The sequence below is a fragment of the Pristiophorus japonicus genome, chromosome 12 (assembly GCF_044704955.1).
Source record: "Pristiophorus japonicus isolate sPriJap1 chromosome 12, sPriJap1.hap1, whole genome shotgun sequence".
Taxonomy (NCBI): domain Eukaryota; kingdom Metazoa; phylum Chordata; class Chondrichthyes; family Pristiophoridae; genus Pristiophorus; species Pristiophorus japonicus.
In genome coordinates, this window is record NC_091988.1 from 145,055,487 (window position 1) to 145,069,265 (window position 13,779).

A 13,779-nucleotide genomic window follows, 5' to 3' on the forward strand; every position below is an offset into this window, starting at 1 on the left:
GAAAAGCTTTTATTGTTACAAAAGCAAAATACTTCGGATGATGGAATCTGAAATAAAAAACAGAAAATGCTGGAAATCTCACAAGCACGAGGAACAGCATCTCATCTTTGGTTTAGGCATTTTACAGCCTTCTGGACTCAACAGAGTTCAACAATTTCAGACCCTAACCTCTGCCCATATATTTTTTTCTCTGTTTCCCATGGCAGCTAGTAATTATCCTGCCACTCTCACCCTATCGAAAATAAACTTTTTCAAACAACTTCTATTACCATCTCAAGTCGGCCAATCATCCCCTTTTGTCTCTCCAATCTCTCCTGTCTTCCACCCTATCACAGACCTTCCCTATTGTTCGTTCCTCCCCTCCCCCTTTCAGTGCTCCTTAAGAATCTGTTCTTTCGAATATTCGCCAGTTCTGATGAAGGGTCATTTGACCCAAAACGTTAACTTGGTTTCTCTCCAGATGCCCCATGACCCGCTGAGCTTTTCAGCATTTCCTGTTTTTATATATTAGCTTCTATTGTTAGTTTGATGGTGCGTGTGATTTTCCATTCAATAAAGTTATCAGAATAAGCAGGAGGCTCGTCAAACGGGGATTAGTGAAGTGGTTTATCAATTGTTTCAATTTAATGAAGGACACTTGCAATGTACTGGCTCCCAACCGTGACCAGAGGGAGAAAAGAGGAAACTCAGCACTTCTACTAAGAGAAATATTTTATAGTTCTGAACTTGTGCTTCTATTACCTGTAGAGTTAGAAAATCTGTAATAGCAGCAGTATTTTAAAGTAATTATTGCATAGATGTTTATGCACATTTAAATCCCGGAAGGCTCTAATAAGGGGGGGCTTAAATGAATGTGACCCCTTGTGTTTCCTGATTGGAATACCAGGCCCACATGATTCTCGGTATGCTTCTGCACTCTTGGGATCTGTGGGCTATTACGCTGCCCTCTAGTATGCAGCCTCAAAAAACAAATTCGCAAAGGAGGGTCCCCATTAGGCAAGTGTAGTTTATTGGGATGCCAGCAGCATACTCCATAGGTAGGTAGGTGCCGCAAAAACCAGGCCATTACGTTTCAAACCAAGTCTTGCCTCACTTATCGTCAACCTGATCTGCTGTTGGAAATTTTGAAGAAATACATGTGCAAATATCCAGTTCATGTCACAAGGGCATCAGTGTTTATTCCCCCAGATCATGCCATCATACAAGTAGATATAAGGTAACATAAAAGAATATTAAAAAAACTTAAGAATTAGGAACAGGAGTAGGCCATCTAGCCCCTCGAGCCTGCCCCGCCATTCAAAAAGATCATGGCTGATCTGGCCGTGGACTCAGCTCCACTTACCCGCCCACTCCCTGTAACCCTTAATTCCCTTATTGGTTAAAAATTTATCTATCTGTGACTTGAATACATGAGCTAGCCTCAACTGCTTCCTTGGACAGAGAATTCCACAGATTCACAACCCTCTGGGAGAAGAAATTCCTTCTCAACTCGGTTTTAAATTGGCTCCGCCGTATTTTGAGGCTGTGCCCCCTAGTTCTAGTCTCCCCAACCAGTGGAAACAACCTCTCTGCCTCTATCTGGTCTATCCCTTTCATTATTTTAAATGTTTCCATAAGATCACCCCTCATCCTTCTGAACTCCAACGAGGAAAGACCCAGTCTACTCAATCTATCATCATAAGATAACCCCCTCATCTCTGGAATCAGCCTAGTGAATCGTCTCTGTACCCACTCCAAGGTAAGTATATCTTCCTTAAGTAAGGTGAACAAAACTGCGCGCAGTACTCCAGGTGTGGCCTCACCAATACCCTGTACAGTTGCAGCAGGACCTCTGCTTTTGTACTCCATCCCTCTCGCAATGAAGGCCAACATTCCATTCGCCTTCCTGATTAGTTTGCAGGTGCAGCAGGTAACTTTTTGGGATTCACACACAAGGACCCCCAAGATCCCTCTGCACCTCAGCATGTTGTAATTTCTCCCCATTCAAATAATATTCCCTTTTACTGTTTTCCCCCCCATCCCGCAAGGTGGATGACCTCACATTTTCCGACATTGTATTCCATCTGCCAAACCTTCGCCCATTCGCTTAACTGATCTAAATCTCTTTGCAGCCTCTCTGTGTCCTCTACACAACCCGCTTTCCCACTAATCTTTGTGTCATCTGCAAATTTTGTTACACTACACTCTGTCCCCTCTTCCAGGTCATCTATGTATATTGTAAACAGTTGTGATCCCAGCGGCACACCACTAACCACCGATTTCCAACCCGAAAAAGGACCCATTTATCCCGACTCTCTGCTTTCTGTTAGCCAGCCAATTCTCGATCCATGCTAATAAATTTCCTCTGACTCCACGTACCTTTATCTTCTGCAGTAACCTTTTGTGCGGTGCCTTATCGAATGCCTTTTGGAAATCTAAATACACCACATCCATTGGTACACCTCTATCCACCATGCTCGTTAAATCCTCAAAGAATTCCAGTAAATGAGTTACACATGATTTCCCCTTCATGAATCTATGTTGCGTCTGCTTGATTGCACTATTCCTATCTAGATGTCCTGCTATTTCTTCTTTAATGATAGCTTCAAGCATTTTCCCCACTACAAATGTTAAACTAACCGGCCGATAATTACCTATCTTTTGTCTGCCCCCTTTTTTAAACAGAGGCGTTACATTAGCTGCTTTCCAATCCGCTGGTACCTCCCCAGAGTCCAGAGAATTTTGGTAGATTATAACGAATGCATCTGCTATAACTTCCACCATCTCTTTTAATACCCTGGGATGCATTTCATCAGGACCAGGGGACTTGTCTACCTTGAGTCCCATTAGCCTGTCCAGCACTACACCCCAAGTGATAGTGATTGTCTCAAGGTCCTCCCTTCCCACATTCCCATGACCAGAAATTTTTGGCATGGCTTGTGTGTCTTCCACTGTGAAGACCGAAGCAAAATAATTGTTTACGGTCTCAGCCATTTCCACATTTCCCATTATTAACTCCCCCTTCTCATCTTCTAAGGGACCAACATTTACTTCAGTCACTCTTCCGTTTTATAGATCGGTAAAAGCTTTTACTATCTGTTTTTATGTTTTGCGCAAGTTTACTTTCGTAATCTATCTTTGCTTTCTTTATTGCTTTCTTAGTCATTCTTTGCTGTCGTTTAAAATGTTCCCAATCTTCTAGCTTCCTACTAACCTTGGCCACCTTATACGCATTGGTTTTTAATTTGATACTCTCCTTTATTTCCTTGGTTATCCACTGCTGGTTATCCCTTCTTTTACACTGGAATATCTTTTTGTTGAGCATTATGAAAGAGCTCCTTAAAAGTCCTCCACTGTTCCTCAATTGTGCCACCATTTAGTCGGTGTTCCCAATCTACTTTAGCTAACTCTGCCCTCATCCCACCGTAGTACCCTTTGTTTAAGCATACTTCCTCACCCTCAATCTGTATTACAAATTCAACCATACTGTGATCACTCATTCCGAGAGGATCTTTTACTGGGAGATAGTTTATTATTCCTGTCTCATTACACGTGTCAACTCCCACAAACATAAGCTGCTCCGACAGCCAGTGAAGCAGAGTCGCTATGACAGACTTACGAGTAAGGAGGAGGAACTGAGGGAAATCCTTATTAGTCGGGAAATTGTGTTGGGGAAATTGATGGGATTGAAGGCCGATAAATCCGCACGGCCTGATGGACTGCATCCCAGAGTACTTAAGGAGGTGGCCTTGGAAAAAGCGGATTCATTGACAGTCATTTTCCAACATTCCATCGATTCTGGATCAGTTCCTATGGAGTGGAGGGTAGCCAATGTAACCCCACTTTTTTTTTTTAAATAAAGTGAGGGAGAGAAAAAAAGGAATTATAGACCGGTCAGCCTGACATCAATAGTGGGTAAAATGATGGAATCAATTATTAAGGATGTCATAGCAGCGCATTTGGAAAGAGGTGACATGATAGGTCCAAGTCAGCATGGATTTGTGAAAGGGAAATCATGCTTGACATTCTGGAATTTTTTTTGAGGATGTTTCCAGTCAAGTGGACAAGGGAGAACCAGTTGATGTGGTGTATTTGGACTTTCAGAAGGCTTTCGACAAGGCCCCACACAAGAGATTAATGTGCAAAGTTAAAGCACATAGGATTGGGGGTAGTGTGCTGACGTGGATTGAGAACTGGTTGTCAGACAGGAAGCAAAGAGTAGGAGTAAATGGGTACTTTTCAGAATGGCAGGCAGTGACTAGTGGGGTACCGCAAGGTTCTGTGCTGGGGCTCCAGCTGTTTACATTGTACATTAATGATTTGGACGAGGGGATTAAATGTAGTATCTACAAATTTGCGGATGACACGAAGTTGGTTGGCAGTGAGAGCTGCGAGGAGGATGCTATGAGACTGCAGAGTGACTTGGATAGGTTAGGTGAGTGGGCAAATGCATGGCAGATGAAGTATAATGTGGATAAATGTGAGGTTATCCACTTTGGTGATAAAAACAGAGACAGACTATTAATTAGGAAAAGGAGAGGTGCAACAAGACCTGGGGGTCATGGTCCATCAGTCATTGAAGGTTGGCATGCAGGTACAGCAGGAGGTTAAGAAAGCAAATGGCATGTTGGCCTTCATAGCGAGCGGATTTGAGCACAGGGGCATGGAGGTGTTACGACAGTTGTACAGGGCCTTGGTGAGGCCACACCTGGAGTATTGTGTACAGTTTTGGTCTCCTAACTTGAGGAAGGACATTCTTGCTATTGAGGGAGTGCAGCGAAGGTTCACCAGACTGATTCCCGGGATGGCGGGACTGACATATCAAGAAAGACTGGATCAACTTGTATTCACTGGAGTTCAGAAGAATGAGAGGGGATCTCATAGAAACGTTTAAAATTCTGATGGGTTTAGACAGATTAGATGCAAGAAGAATGTTCCCAATGTTGGGGAAGTCCAGAACCAGGGGTCACAGTCTAAGGATAAGGGGTAAGCCATTTAGGACCGAGATGAGGAGAAACTTCTTCACCCAGAGAGTGGTGAACCTGTGGAATTCTCTACCACAGAAAGTTGTTGAGGCCAATTCACTAAATATATTCAAAAAGGAGTTAGATGAAGTCCTTACTACTAGGGGGATCAAGGGTATGGCAAGAAAGCAGGAATGGGGTACTGAAGCTGCACGTTCAGCCATGAACTCATTGAATGGTGGTGCAGGCTTGAAGGGCTGAATGGCCTACTCCTGCACCTATTTTCTATGTTTCTATCTAACAGTGGGTATTGAACACTTTGTTCTTAATTCGTGGAACCAAATCTTACTAATGTCGACCAGCAAGTAATGATCAAGGATCTACTTTCCTTCAGGATGTTCGGTCAAATTTAATAATTTTTGCAGTTGCATCAGAAATTAATCCTGTAAGCTACCTTAATATCTCAGAACAGAAGCACCTTGCTTTGTTCAACTGTATTAGTCTATTAAATTTGACTATTTCTGCTAAATTAGTTCTCCAACCAGCCAATGAACAAACAATTTTCAACCAATTCACAGCATAATCAAATAAAATGCTAATTTTTTTTAATGATATTTCACAGTAATAACTACTTGACCTCAGAGTTGGCTAAAGCTGAAGGGAAAAATTGGAACGAACCATTAAAATAATTTGTAAATATCCAGCCATTTTCTTCCAACAGAGGAAAAAAAATGGATGCATCCGGCAGATTCTTAAAAACATGCTGGCCTTTTGTTTCAGCCTCAAGTACTAATGGGATGTTGGGAATTGGAATTTTTGGAGCAAAGATTACATCCGGTGCTATTTTTATAAAATTTCAACCTGTTACACCATTTGATTAGGATGGAAATATGTGTGCGCCATCAGACAATATTTTTTCCTGGTCATGATCAGGTACATTATCTAACCAGGTACAGTTAATTAAATTAAAAGTTTTACATTGAGACACCCAAAAAATAATTAAGGGATGACTCTGTTTAGCAGTTACTTCAGTCAGTGCACAAGTGAACACAATCCGAATGTCCAGCTCAACTGCAGCATTGGCAGAGGTCGGAGATCGTGTAGCCACTTATTCCTTCAGTCAGTGACTGATGTGCAGTATGGGCATGAATTAATTTGAACACATATTTAGGGTAAAAGTCAAACTTGTGAAATCACCTGAAAAATAATTTCTGGCCTAAGATACAGCACTGAATTATTTTGTTATTTAGCAAATTATATATTGTACCTTCTTTGCAACAAGTTTCCAGGTTTTTCTACACCCATATGCTCATTATACTACTAATAGAACTATCCTTCTAATGCTTCTTATTTCTATAATATTTATTTATTCACAGGATTTGGGCATTGCTGGGAAGGCCAGTATTTATTGCCCATCCCTAATTGCCCTTGAGATGGTGGTGGTGAGCCATCTACTGGGCGTGGTGAAGATACTCCCAGTGCTGTTAGGGATGAAGGAACAGCAATATAGCTCCCATTCAGGATGGTGTTTGACAGAGTGGAAATTGGAGGTGGTGGCGTTCTCTCCCATGCTTCTGCTGCCCTTGTCCTTCTCGGTGGTGGAGGTCAAAAGTTGTTTTTTTTGGGGGGGGGGTGGGGGGGGCTGGTGTCAAAGAAGCCTTAGGGAGTTGCTGCCGTTCATTTTGTAGATGGCACAAGAAGAAACATGTTTACCCAGAGAATGAGGGAAATGTGGAACTTACTACCACAGCAATTGAGGCGAATAGTATAGATGCATTTAAGGGGAAGCTAGGTAAGCTGATGAGAGAGAAGGAAAGAAGTTTATGCTGATAGAGTTAGAAGAAGGATGGATGGAAGGAGGCTCGAGTGAAGCATAACGACCAGCTTGGGCTGATAAAATATAAATAGGCCAATGTAATTTTATGTAGTACACACTTCAGCCACATTGTGATGGAGAGAGTGACTGTTTAAGGTGGTGAATGAGTTGCCAAACAACTGGGCTGCTTTGTCCTGGATGGCGTTGAGCTTCTTGTGTGTTCTGGGAGCTTCATTCATCCAGCAAAGAGGAGAATATTCCATCACACTCCTGACTTGTGTCTTGTAGGTGGTGGAAAGGCTTTGAGGAGTCAGCTGCTGCAAAATACCCAACCTCTGACCTGCTCTTGTAGCTGCAGTGTTTGAGAGACTGGTCTAATTAAGTTTCTGGTCAATGGTGACCCACAAGATGTTGATGGTGGGGGATACAACACTGGTAATGGCATTGAATGTCACGGCGGGGTGGTGGGGGGGGTGATTAGACTTTCTCTTGTTGGAGATGGTCATTGCTTAGCACTCGTGTGTTACAAATGTTACTTGCCACTTTTCAACCCAAGCCTGGATGTTGTCCAGGTCTTGCTGTGTGCAGGCATGGACTGCTTCATTATCTGAGGAATTGCGATAGGAACTGCACACTGCAATCCACAGCAAACATCTCCACTCCTGACTTGATGGAGGGAAGGTCACTGATGAAGCAGATGGTTGGACACAGGACATTACCCCGAGGAACTCCTGCAGCGATGTCCTGGGATTGGGATGATTGGCTTCTAACTACAACCATCTTTTTTTTTTATGCTCAGTATGACTCCAGCCAGGGGAGTGTTTTGCCCCTGATCTCTATTGACTTCAATGTTACTATTGCAATCTTAAAAAAGGAATCATAAGCTCAGATCTACAAAAGATGTTTTTTTTTAAATTCTTACAAATTTCTTATCGGAAATTGTTCTGATTCAGTTTTGTAAAGAAACGATTAAATGCACCCCCCCCCCCCCCATACATAAAAACATTTTGCTCAAATAATACAGCAATAAAATTACTTTTACCCAAGTACTAATGCAATGAAACCTTATGGAGTCAGCCAATGAAAAACCTACAACACAATTTAATTATGCACACTCTGGGGTAGAGGTTCTGCTCAGTTGCACTGAATTTTACATTGCAATTCGCCTAAAAATTGGGGTAACCCGCGCAAATGATCACGGAATTTTAAATGCAAATTATGTTCAGCGCAAATGAAGTTTCTACAAGCTTTTGGGCTAAAACCCACAGTAGAAGCCAGCCCCACCCACAAAACTGGCCATGCCACCATGGTGAATTAATTACCATTGGGAGATTCTGCTAGTTTGCAAGCCTTCGAGGATGTTCTAAAAATTTAGTTAATTCTTTTGGGCACATGACCACTCGGCAGGTTTTAAAAGCTTAGAAATTAAATTTTTTTTTAATTTACTAAAGAAACTAACTACTGTAGCCAAATATATTTTATAAAATATATTTATTTTATTAAAGTCATGTTCAGTCATTTAAAATTAGATGATTCAGGTGATAGATTGACATGGATAAAATGTTTATTTTATGCTAAACTCATTTTTAGTTGTTTTAATCTGCACCAAGTTACTACTCTTAAATATATCAAAGATCGCCGATTGTGCCCAAAGCATAAATTCTACTCCTATGTTTTGCCTGCACTATGCACCTTAATGAAACATAGAAAATAGGAGCAGTAGTAGGCCATTCGGCCCTTCGAGCCTGCACCACCATTCAATATCATGGCTGATCCGCTATCTCAACACCATGGGCCCAAGTTTCCACATGATTCACGCCTGATTTTTTAAGAGCAACTGGTGGAGAACGGACTATTTTAGAAATCGCAATTCTCCACATTTTTTTTTCTGCAGTTCTAGTCAGGTAGAACAGTTCTAGTTTAGAACAGAATTTTTTCTTCAAAAGGGGGCGTGTCCGGCCACTGACGCCTGATTTGAAAGTTTCCACAGTGAAAATGTACTCCAAACTAAAGTAGAATGGCGCCAGTGAAGATTTTTGTAGAACTGAAAAAACCTGTTCCACACATTAAAAAATCAGGCGGTTACAAATTAAGCGTCCAGAACGAGGTGGGGGGGGAAGGGAACTCATTAAATTCGACAATAAATCCTTATTTATACTTCTACCAATATTATACAAATAAATCCAACCTGAATAAACATTTATAAGCCAAGAAAAGATTAAATAAACCATCTTCCTACCTGTGTGAAAGTGCTTCAGCCAGGGAGAATTCTGCAGCTGAACGAGGGAGGGAGAGAGAGGGGGGAGCGGGTGTCGGGTCGGGGGGAGCAGGTGTCGGGTCAGGGGGAGCGGGTCTCGGGGGAGCGGGCCTCGGGTCGGGGGGGGGGGGCGGGGGGAGCAAGTGTCGGGTCTCGGTCGGGGCGGGGGGGGAGCGGGTGTCGGGTCGGGTCTGGTCGGCGGGGGGGGCGCGCGCGCGAGTGTCGGGTCTGGTCGGGCGGGGAGCAGGAGCTGGCCGTGGGAGGAGCCTCATTCACGCAGCCCCAGTGAGGCCATTGGGCCAGGGCTAGGGGCTGCGTGCTTCGGGCCCCTCCCACACAGTTCGGTGCCTGGAGCTATTGCACTTGCGTGCCGACTGTAGCGCGCATGTGCAGAGGTCCCGGCACTGTTTTCAGCGCAGGGACCTGGCTCCGCCCCCCACACAGCTCGTGCCGGCTGCGCAGAGTGCCACAGGACCTGTAAGTCGGTGGAGACTACCGAGGATTTTTTTAGGCGCCGTTTTCGGCGCGAAAAACGGGCGCCCAGCTCAGAGGGGCGCCCGTTTTTTTTCTTGTGGAAACTTGGGCCCCATATTCCTGCTTTTTCCCCCTCTACCCCTTGATGCCTTGTGTCTAGAAATTTATCTCTCTCTCTCAAATGCTTGACTTGGCCTCCACAGGCTTCTATGGTTGAGAATTCCACAGGTTCACCACCCTCTGAGTGACAAAATTTCTCCTCATCTCAGTCCTACATTTCCTTCCCCTGTGACCTTGTTCCAGACTTCCCAGCCAGGGAAAACATCCTCCCCTCATCCAATCTATCCAGCTCCGTCAGAATTTTATACGTTTCAATGAGATCCCCTCTCATTCTTCTAAACTCTAGTGAATACAGGCCTCGTCAACCCAATCTCTCCTCAGACGAGTTCTGCCATCCCAGGAATCAGTCTGTTGAACCTTCGCTGCACTTCCTCTATGGCAAGTATATCCTCTCTTTAGGTAAGCAGACCAAAACTGCACACAATACTCCGGGTCGGTCTCACCAAGGCCCTGTATAACTGTTGCCATGAAGCCAACATACCATTTGCCTTCCTAACTGCTTACTGCACCTGCATGTTTGCTTTCAATGACTGGTGTACAAGGACACCCAGGTCCCTTTATACATCGACATTTCCCAAGCAATAACCATTTAAATAATACTTTGTCCGTATGTTTTTCCTACCAAAGTGGATAACTTCACATTTATCCATGTTATACTGCATCTACCATGTGTTTGCCCACTCATTCAACCTATCTAAATCGCCTTGCAGTGTCTTTGCATCCTCCTCACAACCCCACCCAATTTTGTGTCGTCAAACTTGGAAATATTACATTCGGTTCTCTCATCCAAATCATTTATATATAGTGAATATATCAGCATGTGTTTGTAGACACTCAAGCTGTACTTCATCTTTACTGAAATGCTTCTAGCTTATTAAACAGTGATCTGTTGGGTATCCTGTCCTATAAATGGTATCTTGCTTACATTATACATAATAGAAGTATGACTCAAATGCATCCTTTGTATACAGAAACAAACTAATCATGACAGATGAATTTGTGCAATGTTTCCATCTGTATTTAAAACTTTGCATAGTGCTCTGCCCTTTGTTGGGAAACTAGTTGATGGAGAGATTTCATCGTCCATACTGTGTAAACAGTATTCTGCCTCAACCCTCCCCATCATTAAATAGGTTTCAGGGCTCTTGGATTCAGAGACATGCAAGTAAATATGGTGGATTGATGACCTCACTAAGTACCTTTAACAGTACAACAAGAATGTTTAGTGAGCTTAATCCTTCCTGTCATCATTTTCATATACTCATCTCTATTAATTCCTTTCGTCAACATTGTCCCTTTAATTCCTGATGCTCAAATACAATTGCACAGGCACCAGCTGCCCTTCTACAGTTCCGAAGTGGCAATTTCCATAGTGAATCTCGACAATGGGAATGATTAGCCATTCCACCATGGAGATCACCAGTTAATACCATTCCAGTCTTTGCCCAGCCTACACACACTTTCCAGCAGGTCTCACTGGGACCAGATACCTGACCAATTTTCCTCCACAAGTCCAGTGATGCTATGCACCATTTTAAAGGCTCCTAACAGTCCTGAATGAGATCAATTAAAACACTGGCAATTGTGGATTGAACCTGAAACTTTCTCCATGACTCAGTATCACACCACAGTGTAGTTAACCATTAAAGTGACTAGGTCAACGCTAAAAATTAACCATTGCGGGAAGCTGGTGCCTGTGAAATTATATTTCAGCCAAAGGCACCAACTTCAGGAGAGAAGGGAACAACATTGGAAAACAGATTAAAAAAACGACAACAAAAAAAAAGAGTCAATCGTAGAGAAGTATACAAATATAAAAGTGATAAAAGGAAGGCTGAAGCTCAATAATCATCTTCTGTGGTCATTTGCACTAATTCCTATACCACTTATCCACAATATGGAGGAGGTCACATATTTTCTGCTGGGGATGGTATTTGATACAGAAATATCCTCTAGAAAAACATAACTTAAAACACACAAAATTAAACCTATTCACAAATAATTTTCTTCTCACTGCAGAACTCGTTCATGGAAGGGAATTAGGTGGCATGTGGAGGGGCGGAGTAAGTAGATAATTAGACTTCTTGATTTACAAAGTATTTCAAGCTGGAGGAGGACATTTTGAAAGTTTAAAAATCAGGAAAATGTGCAATGGAGAAAAGTCAAATTATTGGCTTATTAGAACTTCTCCAGAAGTCTTGCTATAATACAACAGACTACTTGCAGTATATGCAAAATAAAGTCATTAGCTGGGCCATATTGATATCTGGTCATGTTTATTTTCAAAGAAGTCTTCTTGTGCATTTGCAGTCTCTCCACAATAATGGAATCCTAGTGTCCTTATCCCGACAGCTCAATACCCAAATACTTTTAAAAACGTATAAGCAAACCAATCCCCGCACATTTTGGCCAAGAGTCGGACGAGACGACATGAGGAAAAACACACTACATCTGAACAAGTGGAGACAAACCTAATGAAATAAACTACCGAATCACAAGTGCATTTTATTAACTTGTTGAAACATGAAATCAGAGCACTGGATTCCTCCTCTTACATAATTATGTACAAGTACCTGAAAGCCAGGATTTATTAACTGCTTTATTTTTCTGTAAAAACAAAATGGCATCTCAGTAGGGGAGAACTGAAAAAAAAATCAAAACTGTAGGTTTCTCAAAACATCTCTGCTTTCAATATCACTGACTTGAAAGATCTTTGATATCATGAAAAGTAACAAAGTTGTACCAAAAAAAAGTCTTGTAATTTCAGTGCTCGCTGCAGTTTTTAATCTCAGTGATAAATTAGAGGTTACAGTGGAAATTGTGTCTTTGATGAACTACTGTAGCTCTTGCTCAGTACTGCATTTACAGAAAATAAGACAAGCTCCAGTTTAGTTCAAAGTGCATACAGGTTAATAACGAAGGCATGCAATAAAAATTTAACAGACACTAATTAAAAATTACCCACAAGACATCCGCCCTGAAGTATCTAGACAACAGTAGATTCTTAAAACAGACATGGCAAACTTCTGGTTCCAACCAGAATCTTCTGGGAAAATGCCAAGTTACTCCCTTCAATAACAGAAAGCAACACTCAAATGTCCCCTACAAATCAATTACACATTGCGACAGAGAATCGGACTCCTAACTTATGTAAAAAGTATTCACTAATTCAAAGCACAATCAGAAGCTTAATCCTATGGCTAAATATATAATTCTAAAAGTTAGCCATTTCACTCAACAAATTAGAATGGAGGAGCCTTACAGGAAAATAGTGAATGTAACTAAGATCTATATATAGATGAAACTACACATTTCCCATTCTACATGGTGAGCCTGGACAATGAGCCTCAGTAAGATATACTACAACGAGGATCAACACAGCAAACCTCAGCTATATTCTTTAGTGTTTGCTGTGGCTCAGTGGGTAGCACACTCACCGGAGTTCAAGTCCCAATCCAGAGACTGGAGCACAAAAATAGAGTCTAGGTTAACACTCCAGTGCAATGCTGAGGGAGTGCTGCACTATTGGAGGTGCCGTCTTTCAGATGAGACGTTAACCAAGGCTGTGTCTGCTCTCAGGTGGACATAAAAGATCCCATGACACTATTTCGAAGAAGAGCAGGGGCGTTATCCCCAATGTCCTGGCCAATATTTACCCTTCAATCAACATAATAAATCATCTGGTCATTATCACATGGCTGTTTGTGGGAGCTTGCTTGTGCACAGATTGGCTACCATATTTCCCACATTACAACAGTGACAACATTCCAAAATGTATTCCATTGGCTGTAGATTGCTGAGATGTCTGGTGGTCGTGAAAGGTGCGATATAAAGCCAAGTCTTTTTTTTTTTTTTAATTCCAATAGGAGACATCGGTGACTAATCAGTGAAGGACTTTATCCAATATTTTCCCCTTCCTCAGCCAGGGCTGATTAGGTCAGGTCAACTGAAATGTACTCACCATGACTAAACTTCATACCCTTTGAATCAAATGCTAAATATCACTGACTGATGATTGATCACATCATGGGCAGTCCCTCAAAAATCAAGGAAAACTTGCTTCCACTCTAAAAAATGAGTCCTTCGTGGACTGAACAGTCCAATACGGGAATTACAGTCTGTCTGTCCCACCTGTGAGAGAGTCATTGAAGGAAAGGGTGGGTGGGACT

The 13,779-nt window shown here is 42.2% G+C and overlaps 1 protein-coding gene across 5 annotated transcripts in view; it reads right to left on the reverse strand.

Annotated features, from left to right (window-relative positions):
• The window catches only part of LOC139277490 (beta-1,4-galactosyltransferase 5-like), a 94,318-nt gene that overhangs the window by 70,439 nt on the left and 10,100 nt on the right, over positions 1-13,779 (reverse strand). The window contains exon 1 of one of the 5 annotated variants that reach the window (XM_070896003.1): positions 8,999-9,072. The exons of the other annotated variants lie outside the window; for them this stretch is intronic. The gene's annotated coding sequence lies outside the window, so the exon portion shown is untranslated. Of the gene's footprint in view, positions 1-8,998; positions 9,073-13,779 lie in introns of those variants that run through there. 5 annotated transcript variants of the gene reach the window in all.